Raw genomic sequence first — 11689 nt, forward strand, 5'->3', positions numbered from 1 at the left:
TAAACAAAGTATTTCATAAAATATTTTCTGTCAATGGGTAGGAGATTTGTTTTTGTTTCTGTTTATAAGTGAACATTAATAAGTGGTGAATGAAACCAAGGGTGAAATTAGTTAAAATAATTTAATGTTTGAAAGATTTAGTAACAGTTTGCTTTCATTGTGCTCTCCCACAGAAAGCAAGACTTGGCAATCAGCTGATGACTCTTCTCCCTACCAATCTTGTGTAAGTTGAAACCTTGGTCTGACAAAGGATATTGTAAGAACAGTTATCTAAAACTGCCTGGAGCTCTCTGGCAGAATCAGGCCAAGGGGCTTGATTCTAACTCTGCAAACGGTAGTAAAGCTTTGCAGTTGGCTATTGACAGAGTAGGATTAGATCTGGTTCTGTAAAGTTGCTGAAACTACAGAAAATGAAGACCTCATTATTTATTAGTTTTACTTCTTAGGTCACAACATGTTTTTCTCAAAAAGTAAGGATAAGGTCAATGATGGGGCCCTGAAGCTTTCCCACCTCCTCAGGAGATCTGCAGGGAGCAAGAGCAGGGCCATTTAACTTTGACACCGAGGTCAGATGTACACTTTCCATAGGTCAGACATATACTCTCTATACTGTATTCTGTACTCTCAGAATAGCGCAGCCAACAGTGAGGGACCCTCTGTTCTAACAGCTGTCAGGTGTATTTCACTAAATATTGAAACCATGGAGAGTTTTCTGAGCCTGATGTGAAACACCAGAGAATCTGAGGTTTGCTACAAGCAATTTGTAACCTCCTTAGAAGCCCAGGATTATCAGCCTTACTCCCCTATCAAGCTCTACCCACTTTTGGGGTCAAAGAGTCATCAAAATAGGGTCAAAGGACTAGCTCATTATTTCCAGTCTTCTCAGCAGTCTGTTCTGAGTGTGGCCGTTGGCTTCTCTGTGACGTAAATGGCATTGTTTGTGAAACAATATAATGTTTATAATTTGTAAAGCACTACGAATTGTGCATGCAGAATAAGCATTAACATCTGTTATTTAGTGCAACAACCTTTTATAAAATTCCGAGGATATAGACTATTTGTTGAACAATACAAACACAGTTTCTACGGTGGCCTTACTTAAACCACATAAGAAAACATCAATAATTTGTCCAGAGATCAATTAATACAGAAATTAAAATTTAATATTTAATCTGCTACTTCTGAAGGAGCAACACTTGCAGAGGGATCGTGGTAAAAAGAAACCGTAAAGAGCAGCGGCTCTTTACCACACGATTCACCGAGCACGTCCACAAACCACAACAGGGCCCACGGCTGACAAGGCCCGGGGCTGGCCGGGCCCCGGCGGCACAGGGCAGGCCCGCAGCCGGGCGCCTCCCCGGCTCCCCGGCCCCGCCCGGCGCTGCGGAACAGCCCCCCCTGGTGAGGCACCCGCCTGGCGAGGGCCCCTGCAAACCGCCCGCCCGGCCTGCGCCGCGAAATGGCCGCGGCCCCGGCGTTTTTGTGTCTGCTGGGATCTGGCCCCCTCCCCGGGAGGAGAGCTGTGCCCTCACCGCGGCTGTGAGGGGAGAAGGAGCAACCCGAGGTGCAGAAGGCCTCTCTGGTTTTGTGGACGCTAAAATGCGAATGGTAGAATGTCCTGAGTTGGAAGGGACCCACACGGATCACCGAGTCCAACTGCAGGACCACCCAAAAATCAGAGCATATGTGGTGACCGTTCATTCCAGGAAACCTCATTAATACTAATTTTTGCTTCTCATTAAACCTGTGTTAAGAAATACATTGAAAATAAAAACTGACAGAACTGTCAGGTCAGTAATGAAATGAGCTGAATAAATCACGTGCCTTTTTAAAGAAAATCTCAAGAAGAGGGTCTGCAATGCTTAAGCCTGAAAAGAAAGACAGTGCACCTGAGAAAATAAAAGGCTGAAATAATCATTGTCTCAAAGTTAGGGCCAGATTAGTTTGGTGAAAAACCTCAGAACGTGAACAAAACGTGCCTGGAATAGAAGGATGTCAGGGCTTCCAAAATGAAGCTTCAAAAGGTCAACAATAATTTCCTTCTCTGACATGTAAAAAATAAAGTTGTATTAAAATCATGTTTGTGGTCCCTATTAATGCAACTCCAAAGATGACCAACTGAGTTAAGTTAGAGAACGTCTGACAAGTTTTGTTTCCTTTTTCATTTCGTGTGTTTCATTTTGTGCTACTTCAGCTGTAGTAGCCAGCAGCAACAGAAAGGGCATCTCCAAACATCTGCCAGCTCCTTTTAAAGCCACCAAGCACTCACTCGAGCCTCCATTTTGAAATTAGAGAAAAGTTAATGGCTAACTTTGGATGCCCCGTGAGCCAACATTCTCTCCTGAACTGATAATCTTTATTACATCCTTATTACACTAAAGGACAAGGAATGCAGCATATGGGAAAACAAAATGAACAATAGAGCACTTGTGCGTGTGATGGCATTGCTACATTATCCTGGCCAGCAATCTATTACTTCTCTCTCCCCATCTGATAATATAAGCAGTCAGTGGACAAATGTCCCTTTCACACTTTGCTTCACTGCTTTTTGCTCTCTGTCATCCTCCCTACAACCCACACAAAATGACTGAGCCATAAATAGTTTGTCAAGTCCCAAAGCCTGGGATGCATTTAAGCAAGCCTCTCGCTAACAGGGATGGAAGGGCAGTGCTGCTGTGGCAGCCACAAAAGCATTGGTTCTTACATCCCTCTGCCTCCGTGCCTCCATGCCTCTCTTCTTCATGCTGGAGGAGTTTTCAAGTACAGATACAGTCAGTAGGCCATACTAGCATTTATGAAAAGCATTCCGTCATCTCTTCTGTATTATGCACTGTTTTCACTCCACTCTTTGAAGCAGAGAAGCAAAGTTCCTGTGCTGCTTACAGCAGCTACAAGTCAAGTGACTCATTACACCACAGAGTTGTGTCCACAGTCCTTGGAGTCACTCTGCTATGGAAAAAAATAGATGCTTTTCCTCCTTGGTAAGAGATCTACTTTCTACTGGTGCTTGTGTGAGACAGTGGCAACCCAGAACTGTCACCCAACACCTTTTAAGTAGCTTCATTACCCTTTCATATGGTAAGAACAACAAACACACAAAATGAAGTTAGTCTGAACTAAAATGCTCGCAGTGACACTCTTGGTGCAAGGCAGTGACTTGCAGAAGGAGAAAGCCCCTGTCCCTAAAAGCTGAGTGAAGGCTGTGAGGTTAACTACATGCACATCTCTTGCCAAATTCCCTTGGACTGGTATTTACCGTACCTACCTGTGTGAAGTTTGGCATGGCAACAAGAGATAATAAAACCACAAAATAGAAAAATATGCTAAAAAGCAGCTCAGAAGCAGAAATAAGAAGAACTTTCCACTGAAAACAGTATCAGGAATCTAGTCAAGTCTTGTTACTGCAATTTGGAATGTAGAAGTGGAGCTATTATATGAGTCATATATAGGAAGTGTTTTCTGCTCCCCTAGTTATGAACTTAGTCCTGTAAATCATTACTTACATAAGCAGTTTGCACTTACAGCTTCAGAATTCCAAGTGCTGGGGAGATGTTTATTTGGAGAATGAAATAAAACAGTACATCACAACATACAATTTTGAAAAAGACATTGCATCTAAGTCCTCTGGCAGTCTCCTTCTTTTAAGATGAACACAGCAAATACTGGAAACATTTAGATTAAAATAAATTTTTTTTTTAGGTGCATGCTCTGTATATCTAGGATCAAACTGGCAAATACCAACATGCAAGCTGCTCCTGCTATCAACATTAAGCATACTACATTTTACTTTTGAGATTAGGGCTTCTTTTTAATATCAACTGGGCCTTTATTGTTACTTTAAAATGTGTCTAGATATCTGTAAATATTTTACATGCATAAATATTTTACAATTTGTATAATTCAGGATTACTTTAAAAATGGTGCACTCACAGAAAAAAAAAACATTAATATGAAAATATCTCATTATGATACTCTTCATATAATATTTATGCCATACAGTAAACAAATTATGATATATTATTGTTCAGAAAAGCTTTCAGCCCCTGATTGTATTACTTGATGGTTTACATATGCAAAAACAGAAAGGCAGCTATGTTATTATTCTCCACTAGAGGGAGAGAGAGCATCTTTTGTTGCTAGGCAGATTCTGAAAAAAAATAATTCTACATCATTTAAAGCAATAAGGTCAAATTTGAAAACAAGAAAATAATTTAATCCATGCTATTACCGAAACCGATATAAGTTCTAAAATATTAAGGCCTTGAAATCCAAAATTTCATTCCTGTTAGCTTATGTTCTGCAATCATTATGACTGAACAATGAACGCAGATAATTTATTTTCATGTGCACGTACAACCACGTTTCAATTCATTTTTTTCCTTCTGTTCACTACACAATGTCGATTTCTTCAGACAAGGATGTTAACAGATTGATTTAAAAATCTAACATAAATAGCAAATGTAACAGAAATGGTAATATTGAAAAACAGTTACTAATGCGACAATGAAACAAAATGACCCATTTTGTACTTTTTGTTCCATATTGAATGGGAACCATTCTTACAGGTACTGCATGGTTTTCACTGCTTGTTTAGAAATCAAAGCACGAATTCAGGCCTGACATCAAAAAGATCACCCTCTATCTCAAAAGCTCAGAGAAGCCTTATCGCCCCAAAGACAAATTGACAGTAACTGCTTAGAAACTGCGAATGTTTCCATTCCATATGAAAACCCTCATGATCCAGACCATGATATCCACGGTAATGATCTATCACTTTTAGTCTTATGGGCTCTTGATCCTGTTAGTTTGCAGTTTGTCATTCAGTAACAAGCAACAGTGATGTGCACCTCGCACAGCCCACAGGACCTGCTCCAGCTCATGGAGGTGTGAGACACTCACTCTGTCCAGCACTAGGGACTGCTGGACACAATGAGCCTTTGGTGCATGCAATGGCTTTTGGAAAGCAGGCATATTATGCCCAGTAGCTGTGGGGCTAACACGGGGGGGCATATAAGCAAAGGTTGAAACACTGACTCACTGGAGAAACATACTGGAAAAGGTAAAATGCTCTGGGAGGGGTTCATGTGTAATTTGGCATAGCAATAATGTGGCATGGAAAGTTTACTTGATGTTGACAAGTTGCAAATTTTTCTGTACTGAGAAATGGACAAACTAAACACAAGACAACAATTGTTTAGTTTGTACTTTTATCAATTTCAATGGGAGCCATCTGTTTACTGCTCAAGAACTAAAACATGGCAGGGAAACAAACTCAGGCCTTACTATAAATTTCATTTTGAAACTTATAAAATTCTAACACATAAATTAAAGATATCTCTCTGTTTTATACTACTTAAACTGCAGCAGTTTAATAAAGATGGAAGAACAGTGGTCCAAAGATTACATTCCTTTCCCCTATTTCTGTTAAGGGAAAACTATGGCCATTAAAAACATGAGTACTACACAGTTAGAAAGTCAAAAAATAAAAAAATAAAAAAAAATAAAAAGGCAAACAGGTGATATCAGAGCAGTTACTGAGAGGGAAGGAAAGACTCCACTGTGGACAGCTAACATCAGACTCTGTACAGATAGTTCTGTCTGAACTCTCCCAGAGATCTCTGTTGTTTTGTTGTTGTTGTTGTTATTGTTTTTGCCCTAGTGTGGATCAATCACACCCTGTCCCTCCAAACCAGCCTACGCAGCTTCGGGTGCAGCTTCGGGAAGAGCAGCAGCAGCAAAGTTCAGGAACAGGGACAACACCCCTGGCAGTTTCCCTGAGCCTGAAAATATCTGGTTCAAGTAGTGACATAGGTGACATTATGTGATTGGGCCCACTGGTTGCACAATGCAGTTTAGCTGCAAACTGAATACGTTACCTACTCGAACTTGGCTAGAACATGTACAGCAGTCATCCAGTAGAGGATGGCGTAGGCCCCTCCTCCTTGCTCTGTCTATCATCATTGTTTACTTCCTCTCTTCTCATGTGCCATATTGTTACTGCAGTTCTTGCATCAAAAAATACCTTTTCTGAACAGATATTAATTGGGGATTTTATACACTTAAAGTTATTAAAAGTTTGATGTTAGCATTTCATAAAAGCTATGGTATTTCATGATCTGTTTATTAAAAAATGAAAAAAGCAATGCTTTGATAATGGTGCTGCAGGGATTAGAAAGAAATGGAAAAGAAAATCACACAACTCAAGTCCATCTCGGAACAACTCAAAGTGTACAAGCACAAATACTGTTTTACATACTATTTTCAAACTATTTATAGATTGGGAGATTCTTTTGAACTAAAAGACTGCCAGGATAAAGAAATTGCAGAATGAACCTAGCAATTTGTTTAAAACACTATGCTTGCTTTGCAGTGAGAATAAATGTATTGTTTTAGACAAGATATAAACAAAATACTGACTTACGTACCACATTTCAAGACTGAAAATGAAGAAAGCTACTGCACAGAGATGAATACTGTGATTTGAATGCAACAGACTGACTGAAGGACTAATCCCAGGTACCACTGAAATCAATACTTTAATTTGTATAAACCAGTTGAGCTTACTGGAACTTGCAGTTAATTTGGTGTATTTGCAACAAGTACAACCCATGACCAAGTCATACAGTTCTCTGAATGCTCTGAGATTTCTTGCCATGCACAGGTTTGACCCAGAGGAGGAAGCAACCACAGCTCAACTGTGAGTCATATCAGAGCGCCTTTGAGTTCTTCCTGCTATTATGGCACTTGTGATGTTTAACGAACTGCAGCCACTCCTTCGTGCTTACATGTTTTAAACCAGAAAAGCCAGATATCAGCATGTGCAAAGCATGTTAGTGTTACAACAGCAGTTAAGACTAATAGGATTTTTTTGATAAGCCAGTTTATTTTACCTTCTCAGATTGCAATTTGGATTGCTAATGTACAAAGCTGCAATTAATTAACACTGCACAAAAAGAGATATAAGCCCAACCCTATAAAGAACCCCAGCATAACAAGGAAGTCTGAGCACTCACCGGGCTTCACTGCATGTGTAAATTAGTAACTGGCTGCAGATCATACACATTCATTAATCTGTAAGAACTTTTTCTGGCAGCAGAACATGTGCTGTACTGGTTTCCAGTTATCAAGTACTTTTGTCTTCTATCCTCTCGGACACATGGCAAAGTTATATTTTTAAATAACAGTTTTATCGTGGGGCTGTGTCAAAGTGCATCTGTAGATACCTGAACTGGGTGGCAGCAGTTCAGTTCAGTTCAGAAGAAGCCACTGTACCTGCTCCTACCCTTGCAGTATCTCCTGCCAGCTCCCTAGGCTTCTTCTTCAGCTAGGATTCCTTTTCCCAGTCCTTTTTCCACTTCATTCTTGCTGCACTACCCTTCACTGTGGCAGGAAGAACCTGACACCAACTCACCCTGTTTGGAATAGCAATATTCAGTTTTGCTGAGGGAATCTTTAATGTCAGTCTTGGCAAGGCACTGATGAAATAGCGACACCGTTTGGAGGCAGCATCGTTTCCCTCTTCAGCATCCCCATCTCCCGAGGACCATCCTATTGTCTTTTTAATACAGTCCAGGAAGTTTTCCACCAAATCTCTCACAGGATACATATATGAGCTTTTTGGACATGATGTCCTTGAAGGATCTAAGAAAATTGGACAGGAACCCCTGTGTTTTCTCCCATATCTATATAGCTGCTGTAATACATCAGCTCTTGGAGAGGGAAGAAAGAGAAAAGACAACTAGTTAATGTCCAAAAGGAAGTCTCCATGCCAGCAATAACAAAAATGTTGCCTTTTCTTTTACTTTTGAATTTGATTCCCGTGGTCTGTCCTCAGAGTGGGATGAACTTGAAGATAGCAAGATAGTTCAGTCTTTCCCATTTGAGTAAGATTGCAGCTATCATGTGAGGAATCTGGGAAACTGCTGAAAGAGCTCTTACTTGTTCAGAGTATTCTATGAGGATGATGCTTTGTGGTAAATCCCCCAAAGATACCAAGGATTCTTTTCAAAAAGGCAGTGGTAAATCAAGAAAATATGCATTATTTCTCTTTGGAGTCATCAATACAAGGGGGATACAAGCATTTGGAGGTATTATAGGACAGCTGTATTACTGTGCAACCTCAAAATCAAATTAAAATATTACCTTTGGCTTGTTTTCTTTCTTTCTTTCTCTTTCTTTCTTTCTTTCTTTCTTTCTTTCTTTCTTTCTTTCTTTCTTTCTTTCTTTCTTTCTCTTTTCTTTTTCTTTCTTTCTTTCTTTTTCTTTTTCTCTCTTTTCTTTTTTCCCTTTCCTTTCCTTTCCTTTCCTTTCCTTTCCTTTCCTTTCCTTTCCTTTCCTTTCCTTTCCTTTCCTTTCCTTTCCTTTCCTTTTTCCTTTCCTTTCCTTTCCTTTCCTTTCCTTTCCTTCCTTTCCTTTCCTTTCCTTTCCTTTCCCCTTCCCCTTCCCCTTTCCCCTTCCCCTTCCCCTTCCCCTTCCCGTTCCCGTTCCCCTTCCCGTTCCCCGTTCCGCTTTCTCTTCCCCCCCCCTTCCCCCTTCCCCCTTTCCCCTTCCCCTTTCCCTTTCCCTTTCCCTTTCCCTTTCCCTTTCCCTTTCCCCTTCCCCTTTCCCCTTCCCTTTCCTTTCCTTTCCTTTCCTTCCTTTCTAGCCCAGGACCAACATAACATGTCCTTCAAAATACAGAGAATATTTCAGTAACCCAGAGAGGTCTGAAAGAAAGAGAGGGTGAAATCTTTAAATTCTGTAATATATATATATATATATATATATATATTATAACAACACCTGTGTAGGAAGAATTGACCAGATTATTTGGTGATGCTTTGTGCTGGTTAAAAGTTCAAGGATGAAATGAAACTAAAAGCTAGATTCTTTTTCTTTCCTGTGTCTTGATGCTGCAGCAACCAAGCTGTTATTTCAAATCTTTATTTCCTTATCAATCACTGCAGTACTACATTCCATGGGAAGTTGGGTGGGCGCTTAATGAGAGCTTTAGGGAAGAGACTAATGAGCACTTCAGCAATAGTATAGGAGAAATGCTGGGAAGCTAAATCAGCACTTTATATTTTCATCAATACACATTTTCAGAGGGCTGTATGCTCTCCAGCACAGCTGCTATTTTGAGCAATGGGGATTAAGCAAGTGGTTAAAGCACAAGGTGGAGAAAAAAATGAGGAGTATGGTCTGGATGAATGAACTGCTAGATCTAAATAGGTTGAAAATTGGATGGATTGCTGGACTTGAATCAATGGGGTGATGCTTAGTTGCTGGCCAGTAGCAAGCAGAACACCTTGGGTCAATAGTGGGACCAGTATTGTTCATTGCCTTCACCGCGATGTGGATGCTGACACAGGATACGCCTGCAGTAGATTTTCAGACAATACTAACCTAGAAGGTCTGGTTCTCAAACCAAACAGTGGGGCTTCATTTGAGAGGACTTTGGGAAACTGAAAAACTGGGTCAACAGAAATGTCATGAAGTTTAACAAGGAGCGCGGAGTTGTGCATATGGGGTTGAGTAGTGCCAGGCACCAGCGCAGGCTGCCTGAGCAGCAGCCCAGCTGAAAGGATGTGGCTGTCACAGGGGACACTAAGCTGAATATGAGCCAACAGGGTGTTTTTGTTGTGAATATAATGACAACAAACTGGACTACATTAGGAAGGGAGCAAAGACAGCAGATGAACAAAAATTATTATCCCTCCTTATTCGGTGCTGATGAGTCCACATTTGGGATATTGTGTCCTGTTTTGCGCTGCCTGGTTCAAGAAGCATGTTGAAAAACAAGAGAGGGTCATGCGGAGGGCTAGGGAGATGGTAAGGAGCCTACAGCATTTGACTTGTGAGGATAAGTTGAAGAAGTTAAGGAAAGGATAAGGCCATGGTGGACCTGAAATGCCATAGGTCACAATCCTGTTTCAAGCAGAAGGCTGGACTGGATGGACCCCAGGGGTCCGCTCCAACCACCGCTTCTGTGACTGTGAAAGTCTAAGACACCATGGTGGCCCCCAGACAGTGACCAGGATTGAGTTACTGATTCCTCTTCCTCCTGCCTTTCTCCCTCCCTCCCTTCCCCTCTGCCTTTAAATCATGTTGCAACATATAATTACCAAAACTGGTAACAGTGGAAAGTGCTTCCTTTCCAGTTTTGATTATTCTGCCTCCCATCCCACCAGTTTATGCAGCTACAATCCAGAATGCACCAGGGGCCGTCAGACTGTTTACATCTTATTTTACTGGATTAGGCACCTTATGCATCTTGGCTAAAAACTGCAAGGTTTTTGTTTTTTTTTCTGAAACCATAACATTGTCCCCCCCATCTTACAAAACAGACCTTTTTTCCTTGCTGAACATCATTTGTACTCCCTCTGATAAACCTGGACAATTTAATGGTTAAAATTCAAATAAATCAATAAAGACTTATCTTCTCAAGAGACAGCATAAATCCAAGATTTTAGCCCAGAACCACAATGATATCTGAACCAGAAGTGCTGAAGCAGTATGACACAGCTAAGCGAGTTCTCTGTCAGCTCAAACCTTAAAGACAGAATCTCTGTTAGCACAAGGATTTAAACAAGCAGATGGCATCTCAATTACTAGAGGGAACATGGGTTAACAGCCAGTCAAAGAAATAGATTTTTAATATTTTGTCATGAGTCATCCCACTGCCCCAGTGAATCTGTTTCTGTGGTAGACTTAATAATGTGTGTTAGCATGTCAGATGATTCACAAATCAAAATGTACATTTCAAACTCAGGAAATAACACTAGCCAATAAGCAGCAAATTTAATGAGTCAGGCCCTTAGCATTAAACCTTTTAAGAAACCAGACTCCAGCTAAAAAGCTAATGCCAAAGTTAAAACCTGCGACAGGAATGCCCATACAAGGTTTAAGGTATTGCCATAGAGTAACTGGGTACAGGTGCACTTCAGAATGGCACTTGCATTTGCAATGCAATACCATAACCTCTTAAAATGGGAAATCTAGTGTTATTTATGGGGGAGAAGGAAACAAACCCAATCACAAGTCCGTGACACTCATCTAGTTGTTTACTCTGATAAAAGATTATCTTTTAAGAGTGCAGTGGAAAGTAGGATAAGATTTATGTAAATACCAAAGCCATAGCAATAGTATATGGTCTACCACACTCTTTAACTGAGAACAGATAAAAGTGTTCCTTAAAGTTATATTTTATAGACTATATAGATAATGGAACAGAACATAGCACTTTTATGGAAAAAAAATACTTGAGATTTGCATGTGCAACAGGGGACATACAACAAAGAGTGTGGTTAAATATAAATGTAGAAAAAATATAGACAGCCCCAAATCAGTATTTTTAACAGCCCCAAAATAAGGCTCTTTAACATATTTGGAACCACCATGTTATGCCCTGGTGCCTTATGACACCATTAAAATATTACTGTTGGTCTGTCCTCATTTCCTCCTCTCTCAAACTGATAGGTACACCTCCCTGAAGTGCCTTCAGCTCTGCTATTCAGCACACTTCTGCAGTATGCCAGGACTCTCCGAGGACGAAAGTTTTGCACACTGGCATACAATCACCTTAGTCTGGGCAAATTCACTGAAAAAAGTCAAAGCAACGTATTGCTGACTGTATACCTCATTAATGCCTCTGACTATTCGGGAAGATGCAACTGAGGTCCAGATGCTGCTTTGAGAAAGTAGGAGTGTA

At 40.6% G+C, this 11689-nt stretch overlaps 1 long non-coding RNA gene across 2 annotated transcripts in view; it reads left to right on the top strand.

The window, feature by feature from the left end:
* The window catches only part of LOC121074632, a 47584-nt gene extending 35896 nt beyond the window's left edge, over positions 1–11688 (top strand). Inside the window, exons 3-4 of one of the 2 annotated variants that reach the window (XR_005822449.1) lie at positions 6371–6516; positions 11458–11688. This is a non-coding gene — a long non-coding RNA (uncharacterized LOC121074632). Of the gene's footprint in view, positions 1–173; positions 1283–6370; positions 6517–11457 lie in introns of those variants that run through there. The other variant, XR_005822451.1, reaches the window with a different exon arrangement.
* Position 11689: the final 1 nt, after the last annotated feature.

This window comes from Cygnus olor, chromosome 9, assembly GCF_009769625.2.
Source record: "Cygnus olor isolate bCygOlo1 chromosome 9, bCygOlo1.pri.v2, whole genome shotgun sequence".
Lineage (NCBI taxonomy): Eukaryota > Metazoa > Chordata > Aves > Anseriformes > Anatidae > Cygnus > Cygnus olor.